This window comes from Callorhinus ursinus, unplaced genomic scaffold (assembly GCF_003265705.2).
Source record: "Callorhinus ursinus isolate GAN/ISIS: 27379988/994484 unplaced genomic scaffold, GSC_fseal_2.0 scaffold5, whole genome shotgun sequence".
Taxonomy (NCBI): domain Eukaryota; kingdom Metazoa; phylum Chordata; class Mammalia; order Carnivora; family Otariidae; genus Callorhinus; species Callorhinus ursinus.
In genome coordinates, this window is record NW_027397067.1 from 14732783 (window position 1) to 14748006 (window position 15224).

General features: G+C 41.2%; 1 protein-coding gene across 3 annotated transcripts in view; it reads left to right on the top strand.

Moving 5' to 3' along the window:
• The window catches only part of NKAIN3 (sodium/potassium transporting ATPase interacting 3), a 609650-nt gene that overhangs the window by 559938 nt on the left and 34488 nt on the right, over window positions 1–15224 (top strand). The gene's annotated exons all lie outside the window — the stretch shown is intronic.

Sequence of the window (15224 nt, forward strand, 5' to 3'; positions counted from 1 at the left end):
TCAAAGGGTAGGAATGATGAGAAATTATGGAATGTTTGGGTGAAAGAAGAAAAATTTTTCCTAGCTAAAAGAGAAACAAGATTAACTACATAGTAAAACAAAGTCTTGGAAAGCAAATGGAGATGTTTGTGTGAGCAGAAGATTCTTGAATGATCTTGATTAAATGGATTCTGATCACAAAGGATTTGTGTCTCCTGCGATATTTGCCATAAAATGACACTACCAATTAAATAGATCAACCCAATTATATATAGACCCAGCAAAGATACAAACTTCTAAAACACATTTCTTCCTCAGCCATTGATTCGCTTATTATCGATCATAAATATGAATTTGAAATCTTGGAGATCTCATTTCAGCAGTAAAAATGCTGGAGCTTTAATGATTTGCCTAGTGACCCTGATGTAAAATTCTGCAGAAAGCAAAAAAAAAAAAAAAAAAAAAAAAAAATCTGAGTTGAGTTGAATGTCAACTTTGCATGCTAATTTCCATTCATGTACAAATATCTGATTAAATTCATATAATACAGCTGGGTCCACTTTCATCTTTAATGAAAAGAAAATTTCACTCAAAGGATGTGAAAACAGGCATTGGAAATTCAAAGTGTGTTTTTCTTGAACACTCACAAGAACTCAAGGTTCTCATATTACTCATGTTTCACTTGTTTGCTTTTTTGTTTGTGTTTTGTTGTTATTTATTGTTTGCGTATTGTTACTTGTGACTGTTATGGCTATGTTCTTGGAATGAAAACTCCAAAAAAGGGACAGAAGGGGATGCCATAAAATTTATATTTCCCTCCCAGCCCCTCACCCAGCATATTATCAGTTTCACAACAGCTGATATCAGTCCTCAGATAACCTTCTGAGAAACACTATGTGCACACAGTACCAGTTAGTAATTGAATTTAGCTACATATTTTTAAAAAGCCCAAATAACAGTTATTTAGAAGTAGAAATTTGTTTTTCTCTCATCCAAAAGGAATCTGGAGGCAGGCGCAGCAGGCCTATAATGGTGGCTCCAAGGTCATCAGAGACTCAGGCTCTTTATCTTTCTTCCTCATTATTCTTGGGACACAGTTTTCATCCAAAAAGGCAGTTCATGATCACAATATGGTGGCTAGAGTGAAATCAATCACATCAACATTCCATCCAAAAAGAAAGAAGAACAAAAGGGCATGCTTCCCAGCAGTCAGCTCCTTTTAAAGAGATTTAAAAGTCCCATAGCACATCTAATTGACTAGCCCTCTGAGGGCATAGATTTTAAGCTGGGCACTTTGCCACTCCCAAACATTGGGGTTCTGTTGGTAAAGAATAAAGAAAGAATAAACATGGAATAGGCAACTAGCAATCGACTACAACATATAAGCCGATAGGCATATGTATTCTCTTCTTCCCACATTTTTTAAACAAATGGTGGCGTATTATAAATATCCACATTGCTTTTGATTCTATCCATTGCATTTACTAGATTTTAGTAGGACCAAAGCCAAAGGACCGAACCTGGAGCTGATTCCTCTGACAGACAGGTTCTTCCTGACCCCAGCTGCTCATAATAACAGTTGCTCCTTTCATTTCTTGCTGCTCAAGAGCAGTCTGCAAACCACCAAGATGCAGAATCCGAGGCTCCACCTTAAATCTACTAGATTCAGAATTTGCAGTTTAACAAGATCCCAGAAAATATGTATGTGCGTTTGAGTTTGAGAAGCAGTGCGTATCTTCCACCTTTCTAAAATCCCAGCTTAGAGGCAGCCAAGCTTGGCAGTATGTTAGGAGGCCTCTCCCAACTAGTTGTTAGGGTCTGGAAGCAATTCCATGTCCTAAGATGGATATCTGATAAGAACCTTGTTTAAATGACGGCCAATGTGAGTGTCCACTGTATACTAATCTATTCCTAATTATGCCATCAGTCACCAGTTCTCGTTCCTTCCTCCAATCTCTACCCCTTCTCTCCTAAACTGGAAGGAAGATGGCTTTCAATTCCAGTTGCCTCTCTCCCTAGTTTCTAGACCCCCTTTTCTCATGGAGCTGTTCTTGCTTCCAGTTTCCTTAACTCTTCTTAAATGGGTCTCATTGGTTTTTAATCCTTTAAGCCAAGAGCTCTGAGATGGTATCACCACCCTGAAGCCTGGATCCTGGTCTTCTTTGCTTTCTTGAGTCAGGACAACCTTGGCTAGTGACAATAGTCAGGATCAGAGGTGACTTTGGTCCTCTCCTGAAGTTTGTTTTGGTCCTTCCTCCCCCGATCCCAGGCAGATTTTTCTCATCCTAAGTTTGTGCCAAGCCTGGACTGTCCCTGTTTGTTCTCTTTTACCCAAGGAGATATCAGCATACACCAACAAGGACCATGCTGCTAGTGTCAAAGAGTGACTTGTCGCTGAGTGCCACCATTGACCTAGAGTCCTTTGGTCCTCTACTGCCACAGTAAGAATTGCTTGTGGATGCCACGGAGGTTGAAAAACAGTGGTGGATTAAGTGGGGCCAGCAGGGATGGAGATGTGGGAGCCTGGCAGGACCTAACACTTAACAGTCAAGTTGGAGCGTAGTGCCAATACTATGTGAATTTGAATGGATAAAAAGGCCATTAGATTTGACAAAATGTAAGCTGTTAACCTTTAAAAGAGCAATCTCAGCAGAAAAGTAGGGCCAGAAGCCAAATTGCAGTGAATTAAGGAAGGAATGCAAAGCAAAGGAAAGGAAAGGAGGCAGCTGATAAAAACATTCATTTCAGAAATTTGTGGGTGGAAGGAAGAAGTTGTAAGACATAATGGAATCAAGTGACATTTTTGTAAGATAAGGGGGAACTAAATGTTTTTGAAGGCACAAGGGAGAGTCTGTGAAAAGAAGATATCGCAGACCAACTCCAAAGAGCAAAAGAAAGATCTTTGAAAATCAAGATAAGAAAACAACATTAGTGAAGGGGAGGGGTTATCATAAAGAGGAAAGATTCCTTATCCTCAGACACATCAAGACGTCATGATGGAAAAATGTAGAAAGAAAATACAATGAGTTATGTCTGTGGATATATTAATTGGTTTACTTTAACAGTCTTACATTCAACAAATAGGCAATATTAAGGAATATGTTGAGTTAAATGAGGCACTTTCATAAAATCAAAGATTTTTATTGTAGGAAAAGCTTATGGAACAATCTGTTAATGTACTCTCTTCATCTGAAGAGATGGGAACCTGTGAATGAATAAGATAAACCTATTTGCCAAGATGGGTTTAAAGGAGTGTAGTGACTATCAGAATTTGATGCCATCCAGAAGAATCCCTGAAAATCGTGAGCTAGAGATGAAGACAGAATTTGCCAAGTAAATGAAGCCAAAGCTAAGGCTGAGGCCAAGAGTAAACTCGAGAATGGAGATGAAAGCCAAAGTTACAGCTGACGCAGTTCAATGTAATTTATTTGTGGGGCCTGAGCATTATAGTTCTACTTTACTTTGTGACCCGAGAGCAGGGGCAAAAAAGTGAGAAGCAAAAGTGATACTGGGTTGGGGCTTAGTGCGGTCTGTTACTGAACAAGAAGGAAGTGGGGCCTATGGCTGTAGAAGCACAGTATGAATGACTTGCCTCAGTCAGTGGGGAACCTCTAATATAACCAGCATCTTCCTCTTCTCAGATCTTGCCCAGTGAGTGCAGATCTGGCTCAGTTTGCACTGTGCCCAAAGCACAGGCCTTTGTAGACTAAAGATTTGTGGTTGCTTCCTGATTCTGCTACTAACTAGCTATGTAATCAGAAGCAAGTTATGCAGACCCTTGGGTTCCTCATGCACAAAGGACAGGTAATAATACTCACCTCACAAATATGTTGTGAAAATTAAGCTACCAAGAATGTAGCACTAAGTACCTAGCCCCCAGTAAATACTCAAAATGTGGCTGCAAATTATTCCATAGGTCTCGTCTTCTAATGAGATGTAAACAGGATATGTAAGGAGATACAATCTGTCTTGAAGGATCAGATTATTACTATAAAAACGATGGTATAATATATGCCCATCCAGATATTCTCTAGAATTCTCTGTAATGAATGAAATCATTATCTCAGCTTACCTCCCACTACGTAGAAAAGTTAAAAAGCCATCAAACTTGGTAGGGAACGTATGTACGTTCTGTAATAATCCTGAAGGAGATAGCCTGGGGGGGACCTTGAATGCCATCTTAAGATGCCATATTTTTAAAGCTCATTGAACACCATTCTTTCCCATTGAGTTTACACGGCACCAGAGCTTCTTCCCACACAGTTGCTACCTTTCAGGGCAGAGTACGGAGGGCAGCTCTAACTACCACTGAACCAATGCCTTCCTCCTGGGTTGTCCATACAGCAGAACAGTTTCAGTCTGATTACTGATAAAGCAGAACTAAAACAGGAAATCAATAGTCAGACATAATGTCAACTATTCTCATCCTTAAACACCTGAAAAGGAAGCAGAAGTGCCATTTTGTTTCACTCACAACTACATAGATAGTATAATCTATTTTTTAAGATTGTTGTAAGTATAGTAGGTCTACAGAGATTTTTTAAAAAAGATTTTATTTATTTATTTGACAGAGAGAGACAGTTAGAGCAGGAACACAAGCAGGGGGAGTGGGAGAGGGAGAGCAGGCTTCCCGCCAAGGAGGGAGCCCGATGTGGGACTCGATCCCAGGACCCTGGGATCATGACCTGAGCCGAAGGCAGAGGCTTAATGACTGAGCCACCCAGGCGCCCTACAGAGATGTTTTAATTAAAGTGTAAATCAGATCATTAAAGCATCTAGAAACTTCACTGGGTCCTAAAGTAAAATATTTTAAAACAAAAAAGAGTTGAAAAAATAGTTTTTTTAAACTACTTTCTTTCAGTCTGACCCTCCTTACCCAGCCCAAATATCTTTTCTGAGTAACACTACAACCCCCAAATTCCTTCTGGAGTCCCTTTCTGGAATTTGGCTAGGTGGGAACATTCTTTATTAAAGGTTGTCTATTATGCCTGAGATGTCTACGCTGAAAGGACCAACTTGGAACACTGAAGGTTGCTGAGAGCCCGCTCTGGCACTAGGGAAACACAGCTGCTCCCATGAGAACCCACAACCAGTTTGCAGTGCCCCACACTGGCAGTTCGTGGCTCTATTTGAGATATTTAGGTTGTAACACCTTGGGTGTGGCTTGTATAACCCAGAGCTATTCCCATCGTCCAGAAATCACACAACTGGTTTTCATCAGTGGTAGAGAACCAAGATTGTTACTAGGTGTTGCTTTATGTTTTTCTTCTTTGACTCAGGCAACTGTCCCATTTTAGCAAAATATGAATGCCACAAATTATGGGGGAGAAAACTTAATACCATTCCTCCACCACTGCAAAATGGAATAGATTATTAAAAACGTAATAAAGATGATAGAACTCTTGGAGGCCAATATAGACTCTCTAAGAATAAGTCAGAATGAATTAACCTTCCTTCCTTTTTGGTCACAATTTCTAGGCTGTGCCTGGCCTCAAATACATGATGCATCTGAATTTCAACAAAGCATTTAGTAATCAACTAAAATACAGTAATAATGAATTTGCCTGGACCCATACAGGCACTAGTATTTGAAAGAAAATATCACTGCCATATAGTTCTAGGATCATTCCAAAGCCATATTAGAAAAGGAACTCTCAGTTTGAGCAATAAGAAAATGGGTGTCATTAGTGAAAAATTCCTCTTTTCTATTGAGTTTTGGAATATACTTTTGAAAGTTGAAACCATCATTTAGAAAGTACACAGAGGGTGGAGAGTAATGTGTTAAGTAGATAGGTGGAGAGCGCTTAATTCTTTGTAAGAATTACTATGAAAAATGATGCTTTCTTCTTGGGAATCATGCTTACAAAAGAGTTTGTAACTGTTTTGCTAAATAAATGCAGCTTTGAGCTGTAGAAGAACTACATACAGAACAGTGGTAAGGAGAGGGATTAACATCATCGGCTAAAGAGCCAGAGTGTCACGTCCTACCTAAGTGATTTGGGGACAAGTTAATTTACCTCTATGCCTCAATCTTCTCATCTATAGAATGGAGTTAATGAAGAACTTAGCTCCTAAACATGTAAGGAGTTAATGAATTAATGAACATAGAGTGCCAGAAGAGTGTCCAGCTAAGCCCTGTATGAAGCAGTGGATATCCATCATCTTAGTAATCTCCATATGTGATAACCAATGAAGTAATATGGTCATTAGCCCCATTTTACACACGAGAAAACTGAGGCTCAGAGAGGTTAAATACCGTGCCCAAGGTCACTCAGGTAGCAATGCCTAAGCCAAAATTTGCACTGAGATCTCTCCAACCAGAAGCTAGACTCTTGACACCATAACCATCCACTGTAAAGTAACCATTGGCTCCCAGGAACAAGGCTGCAACCCATCCTAAGACCTGGGTGCATCAGAACGGGGCTACCAGCAAGAGTGGCCTCATTGATTCCCCAAGTGTTAGATGGAACTCCTTGAATCCCTGCTGCTAAGACCATCATTAGTCCCAGGACCAAGACGAAGTTGTTCCAGCAGTCAGGAGAGAAGAGATATAGAAGCTCAGAACCAAGGAGTGTGCAGGAACACCACACAGGCAAAGTAGTCCTCAGCATTCATTTAACAGGGATGATCAGTGGAGGTCACAGGGTCCATGACATGGGATACTCTCCCACCCTTGACCCCAAATGGAGGGTCAGTGAGCTGTCACTGTAGCAGTGATAAAGCATGGGCAGGTCCTAGGCTATGCATCTGCCTTTACTCAAATGTCCGTTAGTTACAAAGACTGATATTCCTTGGTGCTGTGGCCAGTTTCTCAAACAGAACTCCCTGGAACCATCTCAGATCTGGGCCACAGCATCCTCAGTCTCATTCTGATAATGTTCAAGGAGGTAGAATTAATTCAGCCAAGTAGATCTGCAACATTTCACTAGGTGGGGCTGTCAGCTATGTCCCTCAAACAAAAACCCTGTTTAATTACAGAGAAGCAAGTTTCCATATTGCAGAATTTCTCCCCTCAAATTCCACAGTCACATATGAGCAGAAAAATGACTGTCCTAAGATCTCTAAACTCTGTATACCCACATATAACTCCATTTGCAACAGTGGGTTAAGCAGTCTGTTGAGGTTACGTAAGTGCTACTGGATAGCAGGAGCAGTGTCCACAATAGACAGGCATCCAGACATTGCCATCTGTAAATGTCCCCTCAATAGCTTCATTGCTGACTGGGCCAAACCCTCAATGAGAAGCAGGCAGGCAGTGGCTAGGCATACAGACCTGTATGCCTATTGGGCAGTGCCTGACTGAGCACCGTTGCTCTACCATCCACTGCCTTCCAATGAGTGCTCTGGAGCGGGGGGCAGGGGGTCTCAATTCTCAACGCATGTCTATTTGGAGGCAGACATCCCACTGTTGGGCTATGTGGTCTAGTGGCAAGCTGGATCTGAGGGTGCATTTATAGAAATGTCTCTCCTGAGACACTCAGGGTACCCCAACATGAAAGGGCTACAAAAAGACTCAATATGCTCTAGTAAGCCAGACAGAAGATTCAAAACCAGTCCTAAGAACAAGAGGTTTGAGTTGTCAGAGAGTGAAGTCAGCAGCTCAAGATGAGAAAAGGGGACAGAAGGTCAAACAAACAAGTCTGAGGCCAGTCTGAGTGGGCACAGGAGGAGGGGAGGGCTCCTGCCCAAGCCCAACTTTTACTCCAATGTCCTGAGCCTGACTCCATTTAAAAAAAGTCAGGTGTGGAGGAGGCAGAGCTCCGTATACCCTGGCTTCTTTATAAGTCCTCATAGCCACGAAAACAGGTATGCTCACCCAAGACTTCACCCATCACATTCTGACCCTGTCACAACAACAACTCTATCACCAAACTCCATTTTGGAGAACCTTTACATATTTAAAAATTCTGAGTTAGTGTACATTTAGGATTGTAAAACCACTAAAAGCCAGATGAAATTTTCCCTAATAGAAACATTTTTTTTCAAATTACCTCGTAACACTCAGGTACTATAACCGTACCCAACTATTCACATGATACCATTGAAGAATGAATTTGGCAGTGGACACTTGGGAAAGTCCTAGATAAAATGATCTCCTTGAATAGGGACAGTTGTTTGTTTGTTTCTTTAAACAACGCTTTTATTCCAACAACTCGCCACCAGAAATGCACTATCTGACAACAAGGCTTTTTGTGAATCAGAGTAACATTTGTGTCCCCTACGATATTGCTGAGCTGGCTTGTGCAGAGTGTCTGCATCACAAAAGCATCTCATTAAAAGGCTTATCTTCCTTGGTAGAAGCCAGCAACCCATTTGTTTTCCATTTTGACTGTCTACACAAGTGCTTCTCATACACGTAAGGGCAATAAATCCCCAAAGCCCGAAAAAAATGCAATGCTCTTGCTGCTGTGCATTTTTATGGCCATCGTGGAGAAAACAACTTATTTCCATATTCATTGATTCATTTGGAGCCCAGCGTGCCAGTGGGACTCTTAGGAGATTGAACCAAATGTCTTCAAGTAATTTCAGGCTTCAATTGGCATAGGACACTTCCATAAACAGACATAACTCTAATTCTGGATTCCTGAAAGAAAAGTAGGAGCAGCGTGACCAAAAACAAATAGGTTAGGACTCACTAGGATTCACAGTCTTCCCAGAGTGATCCACATAAATAAAAAGCCGGTCCCTCCTATGACTTCTTCCCCTGAGGATCCCAAGATCCTAGACTTCTGTTCTGCTGGGCACGCAAGAGAAAACAGATGGGCGTGGGTGACCATTGCACAAAAAGGCCCTTCTGGGAGTCATAGAGAAAGAAATGTGTCCGTACAGCACTGTGAGATGAGACTGTCCACCAGCTGTCTGTTCTTCAGTCTCGGGGTTTTTTGATCACTCCCGAGGAAGGAAGGATATGCCTGCTGTCCAGTCCAAAATTGAGGGTGAGCCATGGCGCGAAGTTGAACCTCCACCCTTTCTAGAAGAGAGAGTCAGAAGATTCTCAGACCAGTAACCACCCATGTGTTATGTGTCTGGACATTCTGTTGTCTGTCACTCTGACACGACACCAGGGCATGCTGAAGTCAGGCTTGCTATGAGAGTTGAAGCATTACCATCCTTCATGAAACCACTGTATCACTTCATTCAAGTGGCTGAAAAATTATTACTTTGTCATATTATTTCTCCTTTCCCCAGTGAAGGAAGCAGCATGTATTCAGGAACACATTAGCTACTTTCAATATACTTGAACTCTTTGGTGTCATGTAAATCCAACCAAGAGTTAACTCATCAGCGAAAAGAGTTTAATACCCCTTTTCTTTCTACACATTTATGTTCCATCCATCTGCCCAAGATGGTACAATCACTGGCTTGTTCTCGTGTTTATTACATGACCCAGATATTATCACAGCAAAGCAGAAAAATCTATGGAACCTATCAAATCAAGATAACAGGTGCAGATGCACACAAGCAGAGCTGGTTTTACTTTGGCTTAGTGACAGGGGGACCCGTGTGGGAATTTCGGGATTGCTAATGTGCTGGAATTCTGCAATTCATCTACTTCATTCCAGCCATACTGGTTTCCCTCCCACACTTTGCTTTGACATACATGCTCTTCATCATTGACTTGTTCAAAAACATTTACTAAGTACCTTCTTTGTACAAGGCAAAATACTAAGTTTCAGAAACGCAAAGCAAGTTGAGAAAAAGTTCTCACCTTGAATGAGCCTGGCTGTCGAGACAGACATGCAAATCAATAAAAATGGGCCTTCATCAAAGAACCTGAGGCTGTGCCAAAGGAGTGGAAGGAGTAAATATTCTCCCTGAAAGAACCAGGGCAGGACTCTGAGGATGTGGACTTGGCACCAGCTCTCTCTGAGACGCCGTGCCTTCAAGGACCTACTGGGAAGAGAACAGATGGATACATACCTCTGACACAAAGCAGTACTGGGAACTGCCATTAGAGATATAAGAACAAAGTACTGAGACGGTTCAAACTCGAGGTGTATCCACTGGGGAGATCAAAGAAAGTGACATTTGCAACAAGGCTTAAAAGATGAGAGGGTCTGTGCGAGCAGAGATGTGAGATCAGGTTAGAGGGATGTGAGCAAGCAAAGAACGGGATGTGCCCAGGGAGTTGGAGCACAGCTCATGGCAGAGAATAGTGGGAGATAAGCCTTGGAAGCCAAGTTGAGGCAGGATTATAGAGAGCTTGGAAGCAGATAAAAGTGATGTGTGCTTGGACAGGCAGATAATCTCTGTTCTCCATGATCCCAAATTGTGAATCGTGATTTAAGGAAAAGCTTATTCCCCTTGGAATACAAATGTGCTGTATTAATGTCCACCTTAAAACAAAAAAAAACTGAACTAAAACTAAAACAAACAAAAAAACTGCATTGACCTCACATCTTTTTCCAGCTACTGTTCCTTTCTCTATTCTCCTTTCCCAAAACTCCTTGAAAGAATTGTTGATATCCTATTTTCTCTTGAACCCACTCTGGTCACAGTTTTGCCCCATCTTCCACCAGAACAACTCCCATCAAGGTCACTCATGCGCTCCACACTACCCAATCCGGTGGTCAAGGCTCAGTGTTCATTGTCCTTGACCTACCAGAGACCTTTGGCACGGTTGATTGCCCTTGGTTTCTTTGGGGGGTAAGGCGGGGAGAGGGAGAGGGAAAGAGAGAGAATCTTAAGCAGGATCCACGCCCAGTGTAGAGCCTGATGCAGGGCTCAATCTCCTGACCTGAGCCGAAATCAAGAGTCAGACACTTAACTGAGTCACCCAGGTGCCCCAGCCTTACTTTCTTATGTCACTGTACTGACTGAATTCTTAAGTCACTGAAAAGGCTTGGCTTCTTTATGGCTTCTTGACTTCTCCCCAAACTCTAAATGTCAAAATGTTCCAGGACTTCATCCTTTAACCCCCTTCTCTAACTTCACTCATTTCCTTAGTGTCCTAATCCAGTCATAAAGCTCTAAATACCACCTATAGATATGCTGATAACCCCCAAGTTAATAATCACTCTTTATTTACCTGATCAATTTCTCAGGATTGTGTTTTCAGCAAACAACCTTTAGGAATGAGGTAACTGCTCCCCCATCCCACCCCAACAAAGAGTAGGCTTGCTTCCCCTTGCTGTAAAAGTAGCTCAATGCTCCTCACCTGTAATGGAACCCATTACATATGCAGGGGTCCATCATGGCCCAAGGGGAGTGCAGCAGAGATATGAAGCTCATGCTGGCTGCTGAGCACTTTGTCTCTGACCCAGCATCCATGAAACAGTAACAGGCTAACTTGTTAGCTTATAGAAGAAAATCCCAAACCCTGCACAATTCTTGATATTAGGTAGCTATGCTTTCTTTGATAAGCAACTTAACACCTTAACCCAAATAAATTATATATAGAAGGTCTCTACTTGCAAACACTTGACTTAATGACTTTCATAAGGATAACGCTCTACACAGAATGAAGTGTGTCAGGTTCTCCCTGCCTCCTATTGATGGCTTTGGCCAAGACCTTTATAGAATCATTTTGGATTTGAGGAAAAATCGACTAACAAAGAACATTTTAGAGCCTGGCACTATGCAGAGAAACTTCCGGCATTCCTTAAGGAATCTCTTAAACTTTAATGTTTAAATCTTGATGTGAATGCTGGGAAATTTAGGAAGGTAGTTGGGGAGTTTTTTTTTTTTTTAAAAGATTTTATTTATTTATTTGACAGAGAGAGAGATAGTAAGAACAGGAACACAAGCAGGGGGAGTGGGGGAGGGAGAAGTGGGCTTCCCGCTGAGCAGGGAGCCCGATGTGGGGCTCGATGTGGGGCTCGATCCCAGGACGCTGGGATCACGACCTGAGCTGAAGGCAGACGCTTAACGACTGAGCCACCCAGGCGCCCCGGGAGTTATTTTTGATCAAGGATCCTTTTAGCTTCCCTCAAGGCCACTGATTCTTTCACCTTAAGCCAGGGTCTGCACAAGCTCTTCTGAGTTCCTTAGATGATCTTTTTCATCCATCTGTGGCACCTGAAAGTGATCCCTTAAGATGTTCATGCTTTTAGAGACGACTCATATCTCTGATTCATTCTTACTAAGATCCACAACTAGCAGGACACACAGTCAGTGGCTATCATCCTAATTTCTACGTGTGTGAAACCAAACCCTGCCAATCCTTATACAGGGCCTGCAGGCCAAAACCAGTCAATCGCCTAGACAAATCCTACTTGGAAAAACTACTCAATCTCTTACACAAGAAGTGGTGTTGGCATCTAGTCTTATGCCATTTGCATTCATTTACCATATCAAAAAAGATGGAATTTATGTGGTCAGAATTTACAGTACATAGGAAAAAATCATTTAAATGTTCTATATAGAGATGGATGGATTTAATGGAAGAGAAGTGTCTTTAAAATTACTGACTCCTTCAAAACTTTATTAAAAGCAGACACAATTGGGACTATCCTGGTATTATTTACTTTGCATGTTATTCCATCTCTTGGAGATAAGCAGAAAGCCACAGGGACTATTTCAACTCATATTCTGGGAAACCAAGAACTACACAACACTCAGCCATCAACAAATTGGTGATTAACATGATGTCTAGACAGGTTCCCATGAGAATAACATTATTAATTAAGCAGCAGTTTGGTTAATCACGATAGCAAAAGTAATTTTTGGAATAAATATTTTATTAGTGTGCCCATCAATAAAGCAAAAGTAAAAGGATATATGTTAATTCATTTGTTATAATATTGAGATTAAGGCTGGCAATTTCTGTTTCAGGGCCTAGAGAAAGAGCTAATGTTTCTAGTATGGCATGCCTTTATCTTACTGTTTCCAGCTAATGGTACCATATATTTCAATTACTTAGCCAAAATTCCTTTCTTGTCATCTATCAAGGTATTATTAAGCTCCATTAGTGAATAATTGAATTTGACAAATTTTCTGTTGCTATACATTCATCTGTTCTTTTAAAACTGGGTATCTCCCATTTCATCAGTAACAAAAATTTCACTGAATGAGGAAAGATAGTGAGCTGTAACTATAATTAAGACCCCGATCTTACTTTCCATCAGTCAAAAGACTCACTGGGAAAAGAAGTAAATACATTGGCCAGTTCTCTTCAGTACATAGATAGTAAATCTCTCCAGAAAACACAGTTAACCCAATATTTCTAGCATAATCCATAGCCCTAAAACTACAAGGAAGAAATATAAGATGATAAAACTTAAGTAAAAAAAAATATATTTCTGAAAAAATTATTCAGGTGAGCTTGCTCTCCTTTATCTCTATAAAAGAACATCTGTGGAACCTTCCAGGTTGGCGAACACTTAGGGATTTGGGAAAAGTGGTGCACTCGAGAGGCCATGGAAGCTCTGCACTTTTTCCCCACAACTTGCTCTATGCGTCGCTTCCACCTGGCTATTCCTGAATTATATCCTTTTATAATAAACCAGTAATCTAGCAGAAGGCCACAAGTTATATAAGTACACGAAGAACACCTTTAGTGCAGTGAAAGTGATGCATGAAAGCTCAAAGCAAATGTCAGAAAGCCTACAGGAGATCTACAGCAGTGAGTGGGACCGTCAAGAGAATCCCATGACCACTGTAGGGAATAATGACCTCCTTCAGGAAGACTACAAAGAGAAATGAGCTGACCAGGTTTTGAGGACCACGGAAAACTATGTAGCCCCATTCAGCGATATGAAGGAAAGAATCACTAAATGGGTTGGAAACTCACGAACAGTGACAGTGCCCAGCACCACCTGGAGGTGATGCCGTATGCTGAGAAGAAAGATGGGGGCAGTATGGCCAAGGCTGAGGAAGAGTTCATCAAAGCCCAGACTGTGTTTAAAGATCTGAACCAGGAACCGCTAAAGGAACTGCTTATTCTTTATAATAGTCTTATTGGCTGTGACCATCTTCCAAAACATCTCCAAGTTGAGGGACATCTTCTACAAGGAAATGAGCAAACTTAACCACAATTCCTACGAGGTGATGAGCAAACTGGAAAAACAACATTCCAATGGTCTTGGTGCAGGGACCATCAAGCAGCAACAGATACTCTTTGGTCATCTCTTCCTTGGTTTGAACATCTATGGTTTCTAGCCCTCTGAGCTCACCAGTCCCTCCGCATTTTCCTGAAAGAGTGAGAGGAAATCGGTCTCAGCAAGTGAAGAAGAGCTAGCACCTGAACCCGCCCAGTTTAAACAGTCTGGAAGTGAATTCCAAATTCAGGTTCTTAATCTGCGGGCTAGTCACAAACCCTATGTAAATTGTTCTCTGCACTGGGAACTTCAGTCTTTGACACTGGGACTATCGAAAAAGTTTCCTTTCCAAATGTTATTTTATAAGGGTGAGGAGGGGAGAGACTTTAACAACAGAGAGGAAAGTAAGAACATAGACTGTATAATCACTATTTAGCTATCTATTTTTATCAAAGTACTCAGAGTAATTTTTTTAAAGATTTTATTTATTTATGTGACAGAGAGTGACACAGCGAGAGAGGGAACACAAGCAGGGGGAGTGGGAGAGGGAGAAGCATGCCTCCCGCAGAGCGGGGAGCCCAATGCGGGGCTCGATCCCAGGACCCTAGGATCATGACCTGAGCCGAAGGCAGATGCTTAACGACTGAGCCGCCCAGGCGCCCCCTCAGAGTAATTTTAGACTAGATGAGATGCGTTGACAATTTCATCCTCCCGGAATTGCGGTGTCTCCGGCTCCGTAAAATAAGAATTGCCTTCTCCGTAGGATAAGTACAGAAAACAATATGAAACGCTGGAAAGACTACACTCTGGCACCTGCATTTATTCAACCACTACTATCCAAAGTATAAATGATCTCTTCAATGTCATGATATGATTAATGACCTCAAAGTTAATGTGTTTTCTTAGGATATAATTAACAAAACAATTTCGTATTTAAATAGAATTTATATTCTCAGAACATTTCAAATAATTAAGTAGATGATTGGTATTTAGTTTACAATTAACATATTTTGATGCATTTTATGGCTATTAAATCTTAAAATAGTTGTAGTAATAATGAGTGTTGCTATAAATTTCTCTTTAAATAGTCCAAACTTAAAAATATCTGAATATTTTCTCTGATATAATCTGAGTCACCTCTGAATAATCGGAGGTGACTTTAAAGCATGAGAACTGTAAATCCCAAGTCAAAATCTAAGTCAAATATCTAGAAAATGTTTCCCATTCCTGTGTACTCTTTTAGAAAGCTATTGCACTAAGTAGTAA